Consider the following 12,646-nt stretch of genomic DNA (forward strand, 5'->3'; position numbering starts at 1 on the left):
TATTAATCACTTAGTTATAGTAACCTTTATAAATTGTACTCATTTAATCGCTTATGGTGTACTGTCTGTTTTTTGGCAAGGCGGGGACATCAAACAGCATCCACACCAGCTGATTACCCAGTTTGGCGGGGCCAAAGGCTGCTCCCCCAGACGAGAATAAGCTGAGCGAGCCTGAGCCGACCCAGGGGGTACATAAGAATGGTGGATGAGCTTAGAGCATGGATTGATACCTGGAAATATCATGTAGCTATTAGTGAAGCATGGTTGCAGGTGTGATTGACAACTAAATATTCCTGGATTTCATTGCTTCAGGTGTGATAGAATTGGAGGGGCAAGAAAATTTGCATTGCTGCTCCGAGAAGATGTTACAACGGTGCTTTGGCAGGACAGATTAGAGGGCTCGGCCAGGGAGACTATTTGCATGGAATTGAAAAATGGGAAAGGTGTAGTAACTCTTATAGGGGTGTATTATAGACCACCTAATGGGGAGTGAGAATTGGAGGAACAAATTTGTAAGGAGATAGCAGATATTTGTAGTAAGCACAAGGTTGTGATTGTGGAAGATTTTCATTTTCCACACTTAGACTGGGAAGCCCATTCTGTAAAAGGCTAGATGGTTTGGAGATTCTAAAATGTGTGCAGGGTAGTTTTTTTCCAGCAATACATAGAGATACCAGCTAGAGAAGGGGCGGTGTTGGATTTCCTGTTAGGGAATGAGATAGGTCCGGTGACGGAGGTATGTGTTGGGGAGCACTTCGGGTCCAGTGATAACAATACCATTAGTTTCAATATAATTATGGAGAAGGATAGGACTGGACCCAGGGTTGAGATTTTTGATTGGAGAAAGGCTAACCTTGAGGAGATGTGAAAGGATTTAGAAGGAATGGATTGGGACAATTTGTTTTATGGGAAGGATGTAATAGAGAAATGGAGGTCATTTAAAGGTGAAATTTTGAGGGTACATAAACTTTATGTTCCTGTTAAGTTGAAAGGAAACTTTAAAAGTTTGAGAGAGTCATGGTTTTGAAGGGATATTGGAAACTTGGTTAGGAAAAAAAGAGGGATCTATAAATAGATATAGGCAGCATGGAGTAAATGAGGTGCTCGAGGAATATAAGGAATGTAAAAAGAATCTTAAGAAAGAATTTAGAAAAGCTAAAAGAAGATATGAGGTAGCTTTGGCAAGTAAGGTGAAAATAAATCCAGTGGGTTTCTACAGTTATATTAATAGCAAAAGGACAGTGAGGGATAAAATTGCTCCCTTGGAGAATCAGAGTGGACAGCTATGTGTGGAGCCAACAGAGATGGGGGAGATTTTGAACAATTTCTTTTCTTCGGTATTCAATAAGGAGAAGGATATTGAATTGTGTAAGGTAAGGGAAACAAGTAGGGTAGTTATGGAAACTGTGATGATTAAAGAAGAGGAAGTACTGGCGCTTTTAAGGAATATAAAAGTGGATAAGTCTCAGGGTCCTGATAGGATATTCCCTAGGACCTTGAGGGATGTTCGTGCAGAAATAGCAGGAGACGGGGATAGTGCCAGAGGATTGGTGTTTTGCTCATGTGGTTCCATTGTTTAAAAAGGGTTCTAAGAGTAAACCTAGCAATTATAAACCTGTAAGTTTGACGTCAGTAGTGGGTATATTAATGGAAAGTATTCTTAGAGATGGTCTATATAATTATCTGGATAGACAGGGTTTGATGAAGACCAGTCAACATGGATCTGTGCGTGGAAGGTCATGTTTGACAAATCTTATTGAATTTTTTGAAGAGGTTACTAGGAAGGTTGACGACAGTAAAGCAGTGCATGTTGATTATATGGACTTCAGTAATGCCTTTGACAAGGTTCCACAGGGAAGGTTAGTTAGGATGGTTCGATCATTAGGTATTGATATTGACGTAGTAAAATGGATTCAACAGTGGCTGGATGGGAGATGCAAGAGAGTAGTAGTGGATAACTGTTTGTCAGGTTGGTGTGCCTCAGGGATCTGTACTGGGTCCAATGTTGTTTGTCATATACATTTATGATCCGGATGATGGTGTGGTAAATTGGATTAGTAAGTATGCAAATGATACAAAGATAGGTGGCGTTGTGGATAATGAAGTAGGTTTTCAAAGCTTGCAGAGAGATTTAGGCCAGTTAGAAGAGTGGGCTGAAAGATGGCAGATGGAGTTTAATGCTGATAAATGTGAGGTGCTACATTTTGGTCAGACTAATCAAAATTGGACATACATAGTAAATAGTAGGGCTTTGAGGAATGCAGTAGAACAGAGTGATCTCGGAATAATGGTGCATAGTTCCCTGAAGCTGGAATCTCATGTGGATAGGGTGGTGAAGAAAGCTTTTGGTATGCTGGCCTTTATAAATCAGAGCATTGAGTATAGGTGTTGGGATGTAATGTTGAAATTGTACAAGGCATTTGCTTAATGATGATTCTGGGCTCCGATATAAAACCGAAGGGGACGTTTTTCAAACAGAGCAGAACCCCCGTTGCCGCCAGAACAACAGCGGAGGTTTTCCCGGTGCAATATTTCGCTTTCAACTTCCGGAAGCATAAGGCGAGAAAGCGGTGGAAGGTGAAGGCGACGGTGAACCAGACGGAGCAGTCCCTGGCCGCGCACATGAAGAAAAAGCGGCTGATGGGATAGGTGTCCAGGAAGGACCCGGGGAAGTAAAAGCTGACGCGCCTCTGCACGACGGTGGTGACGACAACCAATAGTTCCGCCGTTGCTATGGGCACCAGGTAGCGGGTGGTGCAGGTGAAGAGGCCGCACTTCCCCTGGGACAGGATCGTATTCGCCATTAAATTCACTGCGACGTATCAAACAAAATGAAGATGGCTAGCAGGAAGGTCTCCTTGCCTAATCTCAGAAAAGGAACGCCATGTTTTATCAACGGAAACATGTCTGGCCGCAGGGTAGCCTAGCACGATTACACTGACATCGACCCAGGTTCAATTCCACCGCTGTCTGTAGGTAGACTAAATGCACTCATCCCCCGAAATCCCCCGCACTTCAAAAATGCAGAGGAAGCAAAGCCGCTTGTCTGCTTGCGTTCGCATGTGTAACAACTGAACGGCCGTAGTCACTCACCAGGAACCCCGGTGATGGCGATGACGATGTAGAAGGCACAGCCTGCAGAGCCGCTGCCTCACAGTGCCGGGACACCAGGGTTCAGGCCTCGATTCGGACGCTTCCCTGTGGTGCTTCCAGATTCTCGGTATCCCGGTTTTCCAGCAGATCCTAAAGACGTGCAAGCTGGTCGGAAAATCAGCTGTAGTATATTGCCCCTGGAGTTAGGCGGAGTGGTAGAGACTGGGAATAGATAGAAGGATGTTCAAAGTGAATTCATTGTCAAAGTGCATATAGAACCCTCAGTCGCACTACCTTGCTGGCATGCGCAGTACAAGAAAGAATTACAATGGTATCAATGAAACTAGACGCAAAGTCTGACAAACTGTGCAAAGTCAAAATACCATGAATAATAATATGAAACAAGCGTGTCATGGTCCGGTCCGTGAAGTCTGAGTTCCTGTTTACAGTCCGGTCCGTGTACGACAGACTCCGGATCCTCCGGCTGGCCCTTGTTTCAGTTGGGCATAATCATAGGTACCTGATACTCATCTTGAGGCTGCGGATATAAGTGGCCCTGGGTTCGAGTGTGGTTGCTGGTTCGTCTTGTCAGTATCCCGTCCTCGCCTTTGTGGTTAAGTCAGGCCGTCTTTGCCGTTACACTGCGGTTGGATCTGCCCCTTCCTGTCCTTGTCTCTGCGTAAGCCAGGCGGTCTTGCCGTTACCCTGAGGCTGGACTGTTCCCTTCCCTTCCCCTTCTTTTCTGTAGCCCTTGGCTGGAGCCTCGCCTGCTACCTCTCGCCTACTCTCGCTGTCAAATTCTACCGCCGGAGCAAGACCAGAGCCTTCCTGTGTTCAGATAAGGAACCGCCTTTCGTTGTTTGGAACTCTCTCTCCGTGTCCACACCTTCGCTAGGTAGGAACGGCCGTTTGCCGCCACCTAGTGTTGGGAACTGTCTCGTCGTGTGCAGCTTCCTCTGTATGAGTCCTAGCCCTACGTCCTGTTCCAAGGAGGGGTCGCGGCTCTGTGTTCTGTGTTCCTGCTCCCTTCGACCAAGGTTCTGCGTTCCTGCTCTCCCTCGACCAAATTTGAGCTTCATGTCCCGCGTCCAGCCCAGGAACCCACGTCCTGCCCCCACGACCAGTCCTGCTGTCTTGCCATGTCTTGTCCTCGCCTAGATCTGGAGTCCAAGCCTGAGTCAAGACCAAGGTTCCGGGTCCCTGTCCAGTCTCTGGCTCAAAATCCTTGTCCAGATTCCAAGTTCCTAGTTCCTCGTCCAGGTCCCACTTTCCTACTCTATTCCTAGCCCATGTGTTGTCTCCTAGTCTTGTCCAGGGCCTGTGTCTTGTCCAGCGTCGTTTCTTCCCCTCTTCGCTTGCTCCTCTCCCTAGTCCTCTCCCTAGTACTTCAGTGTCTGTGTCTTGCATTTGGGTTAGTACCCAACGCCCACCCTATGACAAAACAAGCAAATAAACAATTCTGAGAGTAACATAAACAGGTACCGCAGATCCTGAAAATCTGGAGCAATTGGAACAATGCTGAGGAAACTCAGCAGGTCAGGCAGCAGCTGTGGAGGGGAATAAGCAACCGATTGTTAGGGGCCGAGACTCTTCACCAGTTCCAATTCTCCCCGAGAAACGATGAGGAGAGAATGAAAAGGGAAGTGGATGATCGAATTGGTGGCTTTTTTGCAAAGTTTGCAGACGATATGAAGATAGCTGGAGGGGCTGTTAGTTCTGAAGAAATAGGGAGGTTATGGGATTACTAAGACAGATGAGGAGAACGGACAAAAATGGCGGATGGAATACAATGTGGGAAAATGAATGTTCATACACTCTGGTAGAAGAAATGAAATGGTTGACAATTTTCTAAATGGAGGGAAAATACAAAGAATATTGAGGTGCAAATGGACCTGGGAGTCATTGTGCAGGATTCCGTAAGGGTTAATTTGCAGGTTGAGTCAGTGATGAAGAAGGCAAATGCAATGCGAGGATTCATTTCAAGAGGACTAGAATTTACAAGCAAGGATGTAATGTGGAGACTTTATAAAACACAGTTGAGGCCTCAATTGGAGTATTGTGAGCAGGCCTGGGTCCCTTAACTTAGAAAAGATGTGCTGAAACTGGAGGGAAGTTCATTGGAAGTCCCTCTATTCTGAGGCTGTGTCCTCTGGACCTGGACTCTCCCAACATAGGAACCATTCTCTGCACACCCACGCTACCTAAGCTTTCAGTCTTCGATGTGTTTCAGTAGATCTCCGCCATTCTTCCAAATTCAAGCAAGTAAAGGACCAGAGCAACAATCTCTCCCAATACGATAAGCTTTCTCTTTCCGAAATCATTCTCCTGAAACTTCTCTGAACTCTCTGCAAAGTCAACTCATCCTTTTTTAAATGAAAGCACAAGACCGGTCACAATACTCCACAGGAGACCTCAACAGTGCCCGATAAAGCCTCAGCATTACATCCTTGCTTTAATATCCTGGTCATCTCGAAATGAACGGTGACAGTGTATTTGCCTTCGTTACAAATGACTCAACCTGGATCAGCAACTTCTGCGCAGACATCGGGAGGAATAAGCGTAGAAGGTTGAGGCGGGATTTGATCGAGGTATTTAAAATTTTGAGAGGGATAGATAGAGTTGACGTGAATAGGCTGTTTCCATTGAGAGTAGGGGAGATTCAAACGAGAGGACATGATTTGAGAGTTAGGGGGCAAAAATCTAAGGGAAACACGAGCGGGTATTTCTTTACTCAGAGAGTGATAGCTGTGTGGAATGAGCTTCCTGTAGAAGTAGTAGAGGGCAGTTCAGTTGTGTCATTTAAGGTAAAATTGGATAGGTATATGGACAGGAAAGGAGTGGAGGGTTATGGACTGAGTGCGGGTAGGTGGGACTAGGTGAGATTAAGAGTTCGGCACGGACTAGGAGGGCCGAGATGGCCTGTTTCCGTGCTGTGATTGTTATATGGTTATATGGAACTTAACGCTAATGGCATGCTGGCCTGTTTAACAAGAGGAATTGAGTATAGGAGTTAAGAGATCCTTCTGCAGCTGTACAGGGCCCTGGTGAGACCCCACCTGGAGTATTGTGTGCAGTTTTGGTCTCCAAATTTGAGGAAGGACATTCTTGCTATTGAGGGAGTGCAGCGTAGGTTCACGAGGTTAATTCCCGGATTGGCGGGACTGTCATATGTTGAAAGGTTGGAGAGACTGGGCTTGTATACACTGGAACTTAGAAGGATGAGAGGGGATCTAATTGAAACATATAAGGTTATTAATGGGTTGGACACGCTGGAGGCAGGAAGCGTGTTCCCGCTGATTCGTGAGTCCGGAATCAGAGGCCACAGTTTAAGAATAAGGGGTAGGCCATTTAGAACAGAGATGCGGAAAAAATTTTCACCCAGAGAGTGGTGGATATGTGGAATGCTCTGCCCTAGAAGGCAGTGGAGGCCAAGTCTCTGGATACTTTCAAGAGAGAATTAGATAGAGCTTTGATAGATAGAGGGTTCAAGGGATATGGGGAGTGGGCAGAAACGGGGTACTGATTATGTACGATCAGCCATGATCACAGTGAATGGCGGTGCTGGCTAGAAGGGCCGAATGGCCTACTCCTGCACCTACTGTCTATTGTCTATTGTTCATCCAGGCGTTCCCTTTCTGCTTTATTCTAACATCTTGGCTGAAAATCAATCAATAGTCGAATCAGACAACATAAGGAATATCTAGATTCGGCATTTCAGATTCATAGCATGCAATTGCTAACAGCTTTAGGGTTTGGGGTAGTGGGATTGAGTTTAAAAGTGATTTCTGTGCACCTTTTTTTTGAACAAAGAGGGCAATTTACCTTGCCCGCGGTGTTGAATCAGCGGCATTTGAACGAAGGGGAAAGAGCTGAAGCAAATTGGTTAAAGACGTGTTAGGTATGACGCAGGCACAGGCATAGATTGGAGAGTATTGGACAGGCACGATTGGCTTCAACTTACATCAGGGGTTGCACAGACGCTGTAGGTCGAGCAACCCTGAGCGGGACTGTGTACGCTGCATTTGCTACAATGCCGTTGTCCATCGAATTTCCAATAATCCAGTATGATCGAGACATTGGTGGTGCCGGACAGGTGGTCTCCCAGACTAGTGGATGTTACTAATGCGGCAGAACACTTTAAAAAATAATCTTACCCAGTGCTGTGAAAAATTTGTCAATAAATTGAAACTGAGGGCGGGAAGCGGGTGATCCGTGTGTTTCAGAGAAACGAAGACGCATCACATGCGAGTCCGTGTCTGGGTTCCAAATAACAAGGATAGAGGTTGCCCCAGTTTCAGAAAAGACGCAATACCTCCCACCCTAATTGCGCGCGGGATAAGCTAACAACCATTGTGATTATTTGTGAAACTTTAAGCATCATCGAGACAAGTGCGTGGATAGGAAAAGTTTAGATGGGTCTTGGCCAATCGGAGGCCGATAGGAGTAGCTTGCTGGACAATGCCGTCGGCATGGTCGAATTTGTCCGAAGGACAACTTTCCACGCTATAAAATTCTATGACTGAATTAAATGTTTGTTGCAGCAAGGGACGCCAGGTGTCTGCAGTGGACCAACAAGCAACTAAGCATTTATAATACTTTAGCTGCTACGTTAATCTAGTAGGAGGCAGAAGTGAATACAATTTGGATTACTGGCAAGAAGGTGCCTGGGAAGCTGGAAGGTCAGAGAGTAGATGAGGCACCTGAACAAGATGGACTACATCCCAGGGTTCTGAAAGAGGTAACGCAACAGATTGTGCAGGCATTATTAATGATGTTTCATGAATCACTGGATTCTGGTTTATTCCTGGAGGACTAGAAAATTGTAAAGGTCGTTCTATTCTTTAAGAAAGAAAATAATAGGCAGATCAGCCTAATCTCAATAGTTAGGAAGATATTGGAGTCGGCTTTTAAAGATGAGATGTCAGAGTACGTGGAGGCAGATGAAAAAATGGGCCAACGTCGGCATGGTTTCCTTAAGGGGAAATCTGGCCTGAACATCTGCAAGAGTTCTTTAAAGATATAACAAGCCGGAGAGCCAAAGGAGAATTTGTAGATGTTGTGTGATTGGATTTTCAGAAGGCACTTGACAGTTGCCGCACATGAGGCTGCTTAGCAAAATAAGAGGCCATGGAATTACCGCGAAGTTACTAGCATGGGTGGAGCATTGGCTGGTCTGTAGAAAGCAGAAAGTGGGAATAAAGGGATCCTATTCAGCAGGCTGCCGGACACCAGCGAAGCTCTACAGGGGTCAGTGATGGAACCGCTGCTTTTTACCATGTATATCAATGACTTGAACTACGGTATGAATGGATTTGTGGCTAAATATGCCGATGATACAAAGACAGGTGCAGGGGCGGGTAGTGTTGAGGAAAACGGGAGAGTTAGATAACGTAGGGAAGGGAAAGTGTATTGTCATGCACTTTGGTGGAAGAAATAAACGCGTAGTCTATTATTTTGATAGGCAGATAATTCAAAATGCAGAGATGCAAAGGGTCTTGGGAGTCCTTGTGCAGGATACACTAAAAGTTAACCACCAGGTTGAGTCGGTGGTGAAAAGGCGAATGCAATGTTGGCATTCATTTCTAGAGGTATAGAATATAAAAACAAGGATGTGATGTTGAGGGTCTATCAGGCACTCGTGAGACCACACAGAGTTCTGGGCTCTTTAGAGAGAATAGACAATGGGTGCAGAAGTAGACAATTCGAGCCTGCACCGCCATTCTGAGATCATGGCTGATCATCTACTATCAATGCCCGGTTCCTGCTTTGTCCCCATATCCCTTGATTCCCCTATCCATAAGATCCCTATCTAGCTCCTTCTTGAAAGCATGCAGAGAATTGGCCTCCACTGCTTTCCGAGGCAGTGCATTCCAGAACCCGACAACTCTTGGGAGAAGTTTTTCCTTAACTCTGTCCTAAATGACCTACCCCTTATTCTCAAACCATGCCCTCTGGTACTGGACGCTCCCAGCATCTGGAACATATTTCCTGCCTCTATCTTGTCCAATCCCTTAATAATCTTATATGTTGCAATCTGATCCCCTCTCAATCTCCTTAATTCCAGCGTGTACAAGCCCAGTCTCTCTAACCTCTCTGCGTAAGACAGTTCAGACATCCCAGGAATTAACCTTGTGAATCTACGCTGCACCTCCTCTATAGCCAGGAAGTCCTTCCTTAACCCTGGAGACCAAAACTGTACACAATACTCCAGGTGTTGTCCCACCAGGGCCCTGTACAAATGCAAAAGGATTTCCTTGCTCTAATACTCAATTCCCTTTGTAACAAAGGGCAACATTCCATTAGCCTTCTTCACTGCCTGCTGCACTTGCTCATTCACCTTCAGTGGCTGATGAACAAGGAGTGCTAGATCTCTTTGTATTTCTTCCTTACTTAACTCTACACCGTTCACATAATAATCTGCCTTCCTGTTCTTACTCCCAAAGTGGATAACCTCACACTTATTCACATTAAACGCCATCTGCCAAGTATCTGCCCACTCACTCAGCCTATCCAAGTCACCCTGAATTCTCCGAGCATCCTCATCACATGTCACACTGCCACCCAGCTTAGTATCATCAGCAAACTTGCTGATGTTATTCTCAATGCCTTCATCTAAATCGTTGATGTAAATCGTAAACAACTGTGGTCCCAATACCGAGCACTGTGGTACCCCACTAGTCACCATCTGCCATTCTGAGAAACACCCATTCACCCTTACCCTTTGCTTTCTATCTGCCAACCAGTTTTCTATCCATGTCAATAGCTTCCCTCCAATGCCATGAGCTCTGATTTTACCCACCAATCTCCTACGTGGGACCTTATCAAATGCCTTCTGAGAATCGAGGTACACTACATCCACTGGATCTCGCCTTTCTAACTTCCTGGTTACATCCTCGAAAAACTCCAATAGATTAGTCAAACATGATTTACCCTTGGTAAATCCATGCTGGCTCGGCCCAATCCTATCACTGTTTTCTAGATATGCCATTATTTCATCTTTAAAAGTGGACTCTAGCATCTTCCCCACTACTGATGTTAGGCTGACAGGTCGATAGTTCTCTGTTTTCTCCCTCCCTTCTTTTTTAAAAAGTGGGATAACATTAGCCATTCTCCAATTCTCAGAAACTGATCGTGAATCTAAGGAACATTGGAAAATGATTACCAATGCATCCGCAATTTCCAGAGCCACCTCCCTTAGTACTCTAGGATGCAGACCATCTGGACCTGGGCATTTGTCAGCCTTCACTCCCATCAGTCTACTCATCACCGTTTCCTTCTTAATGTCAATTTGTTTAATTTCGTCTGTTACCCTATGTCCTTGTCCCATCCATACATCTGGGAGATTGCCTGTGTGTTCCCTAGTGAAGACAGATCTAAAGTAATTATTAAATTCTTCTGCCATTTCTCTGTTTCCCATAACAATTTCACCCAATTCATTCTTCAAGGGCCCAACGTTGTTCTTAACTATCTTCTTTCTATTCACATACCTAAAAAAGCTTTTGCTATCCTCCTTTATATTCCTGGCTAGCTTGCGTTCGTACCTCATTTTTTCTCCCCGTATTGCCTTTTTAGTTAAGTTCTGTAGTTCCTTAAAAATTTCCCAATCATCTGTCCTCCAACTCACCTTAGCTCTGTCATACTTCCTTTTTTTTAATGCTATGCAATCTGTGACTTCCTTTGTCAACCACTGTGGCCCCTTTCTCCCCTTTGAATCCTTCCTTCTCCGGGGGATGAACTGATTTTGCACCTTGTGCATTATTCCCAAGAATACCTGCCATTGCTGTTCCACCGTCTTTTCTTATGTTAGAAAGGATATACTGACATTGGAGAGGGTTCAGAGAAGATTCACAAAGATGATTCCAGGAATCAAAGGGTCACCGTATGAGGATTGTCTGGCATCTCTTGAGCTGAATTCCCTGGAGTTCAGGAGAATGAGGGGTGAACTCATAGAAACATTCTGAATGTTAAAAAGGCGTGAACAGATTAGATATGACAAAGTTATTTCCCATGGTAGGGGAGTCTAGGACAAGACAGCACGACTTCAGGATTGAAGGACGTCCATTTAGAGCTGAGTTGCGGAGAAACTACTTAGTCAGCGGGCGGTAAAGCTGTGGAATTTTTTTGCCAGGAGCGGCTGTGCATTTAAGCTAAGGCAAGGATAGGTTCTTGATTAGTCAGGGCATCAAAGGGTATCGGGAGAAGACAGGGGAGTGGGGATGACTGGAAAAATTAGTTCAGTCCATGATTGAATTGCAGAGCAGACTCGATGGGTTGAATGGCCTACTTCTGCTCCTCTATCTTATGGGGTTATGGGATTCGAAGTTTAAGATTCCCTAAAGGATAACGTGCAGGTTGAATCGGCGTTGAGCACGGCAAATGCAATGTAGCATTTATTTTGAGAGGACCAGAATATAAAAGTGAGGAATTAATGCTGAGGCTTTATATGCACAGGCGGGGCCTCATTATATTGTCAGACGCTTTGGGTTCCTTATGTCAGCACGGTGGTGCTGATATTGGTCAGGGTGCAGATGACGGTCACCAGAATGACTCCAGGAATGAAAGCGTTGTCCTATGAAGAGTTTTTGCTGGACCTGAGCCTGTAGCCCTGAAATTTAAACGGATGAGAGGGGATCTCTCTGAAATGTTAAAAGGCCTAGATGGAGCGGATATGGAGAGAGTTTCTTCTAGTGGTGGTGGGGTCTCGGAGCGGAGGGAACGGCCTCAGTATAGAGGGATGTCCATTTAGAACGGAGGTGAAGAGGAATTTCTTCAGCCAGAGGGTGATCAATCTGGAATTCGTTACCACGTGCGGCCGTGGAAGACAAGTCATTAGGTGCATTCAATACGCAGGCGGATAGATTTTTATTAGTCAGGGCGTGTTAGATTCCGGGAGAATTTAGGAGAATGGGGTTGAGAGGGGAACTAGATTTACCTTGAATAAACGGTGGAACAGACTCGACGGGCCGAATTACATTAGGCTGCTCCTATCACTCATGGTAACACGGTCTTATGAAATAAATATGAGGGTGGGGTGAATGGACGGCTGTAGTGCTTCTGGCGCTTGCAGAGTTAAGAACCAGGGTGGAGATTCGTGGGGAGGGACAGATGGACAAGGTAGTCACGGGGAGAGTGATCCCGTGTGGGGGGGGGGGGGGTGTGGAGGGAAGATGAGGGTGGAAGTTGCGGTGTATGGTGTGCTGGATACGGGGGCTCATGGAGTGGGAGGGGTGGAGAGGAGGAGCTTTGTCCTTGTTAAAGCGGCGGAAATGCGGCTGTGTGGGGGGGGGGGCGGGTGTGTGAAAGTGCCCTTTTCACAAATTTCAGCGGACATTTTCCAGCCGAAAGCTACATTTTGCGATATGGTGAATTGCACGGGATGATCTCAGTGATAATGGTCAATAGATCTGCCGTTGCCATGGCCATCGAGTAAGGAGTGATGCAGGAGGGTGGGGAGGGAACACATTTCCCTTGGGTTAGGATCACGGCTTCACTGGAAAACAAAGTAAAAATTATTAAACATATCTGAGATCGCTCTGATGAGGCAGGGAATTGG

The sequence above is a fragment of the Hypanus sabinus genome, chromosome 32 (assembly GCF_030144855.1).
Source record: "Hypanus sabinus isolate sHypSab1 chromosome 32, sHypSab1.hap1, whole genome shotgun sequence".
NCBI classification, from domain to species: Eukaryota; Metazoa; Chordata; class Chondrichthyes; order Myliobatiformes; family Dasyatidae; genus Hypanus; species Hypanus sabinus.